The sequence below is a fragment of the Etheostoma cragini genome, chromosome 21 (assembly GCF_013103735.1).
Source record: "Etheostoma cragini isolate CJK2018 chromosome 21, CSU_Ecrag_1.0, whole genome shotgun sequence".
In the NCBI taxonomy this organism is placed as follows: Eukaryota; Metazoa; Chordata; class Actinopteri; order Perciformes; family Percidae; genus Etheostoma; species Etheostoma cragini.
This window is the reverse complement of record NC_048427.1, coordinates 1292732-1294147: the sequence shown is the minus strand read 5'-3', so window position 1 is coordinate 1294147 and position 1416 is coordinate 1292732. Positions and strand designations below refer to the sequence as shown.

The 1416-nt window shown below is 46.1% G+C and overlaps 2 protein-coding genes across 7 annotated transcripts in view; both read left to right on the top strand.

The window, feature by feature from the left end:
- grb7 (growth factor receptor bound protein 7) overlaps positions 1-1416 on the top strand; it is a 30408-nt gene that overhangs the window by 24487 nt on the left and 4505 nt on the right. The gene's annotated exons all lie outside the window — the stretch shown is intronic.
- The window catches only part of LOC117937008 (SRC kinase signaling inhibitor 1-like), an 89528-nt gene continuing 88881 nt past the window's right edge, over positions 770-1416 (top strand). For all 4 annotated transcript variants that reach the window (XM_034860613.1, XM_034860614.1, XM_034860615.1 and 1 more), the window contains exon 1: positions 770-1102. The gene's annotated coding sequence lies outside the window, so the exon portion shown is untranslated. The remainder of the gene's footprint in view (positions 1103-1416) is intronic.

The following is a 1416-nucleotide window of genomic DNA, read 5'->3' as shown; positions in this document are numbered from 1 at the left end:
TTTATGGATTTTACCGGGATGGTGTGATACGTACAAGGCGTCTTTTTCAGAGAAACTCCTTATCTTTGCTGCAGTTTTGTAGTGGTCACACATCTTCTAACTCCCCTCCTCGGAGAAGCTATTATAAGATGTCATAGTGTGCGTGATGTACAGCCCCTCTGACCCTGAATACACAGTCTCACACACACACTCTGTCTCATTAATTCATGGCCTTCAACTCAGGATTGAATTACAGCTGGTGCTGGTGCAGGATATACTTTGACGATAGCCTTTGTTGCACGCACACACACACACACACACAAACACACACAGAGTGTTTCTTCACACACACACACACACACACACACACACACACACACACAGACAGCCTTGTTCACGATGTTATCGGTGTTCGCTATTCCACACTTTACTTGGCTGGTATTCGTAATTCATTGCCACTGTTAGTTTGTCTGCTTAAAAGTGTCAGAGCAACATCTGCGTTTTTAGTTTTTTTATTGGATTCCTTTTTATCCCTCCATCATCAATTGCTTTCTCTCCTGAGCTGCACGGGGAGAAGTATCAAACCCACATGCCGATACTGAATTACTGATGCACACTACGGTATATTCCCACACACACACACACGCACGCATGATTAAAATGCAATGCAAATAATGACAGCGCTAAGATCAAAGTCGGCTGGATTTGGGATGCTGGCCCTTTAAGAGAGGCAGAGTGGGGAGGGCTCTGCATCCATAAAACATGAGTTTATTCAGTGGCCATGCTAAGACACGGTTAGGAGCGCCTCTGCACTCCAGCGTGCTCTCATCACAGGCAGAGCATCCCCGTCCAACCAAACGCTTCACACACACACACACACAAACGCTGCTGAGACATGGACGCACCGAGAAGAAAGGGATGAAACTGGACCGAGGAGATCAAGACAAAAACAACCGTGTGAGGAGAAGAAGAAGAGTGAAGAAAGAAGAAGGGGTTCAAAAGAAGACTACAGAGAAAGTGACGGCGCGATAGAGGACAGTAACCAGGTGCATCGAGGCAGAGAATGGGCAATTCCTCCTTCCCAGGCATGTCACCTCTCTCTCCGTCCATTCTGTAGTTGCAGGTATTTCTAACTTGAGTGCCCTTCTCTGACGCGCCGGGGGTGCTGGGAAACCACCGCTGTTTACCTCCGCTTTCTGCCTAACTCGGTGTGGTGCTGTCTGTGTTTGCATGCATGTTACTGAGAGACAACTTTTAGAGAGTTGAAGGACATCTGTGGTTCTTCCCCCTTGTAGCAGCACTGCAGTGCATGAATACATAAAATCTGGGACACTGGGAGTTGAAGCCGTCTTCTAAGTTGTGTTTTTAATTAGCTTTGGATTTGAGATAAACCCTCTTAATTGATTTATCGTGTTATATGAATATTCAGTTTTGAAG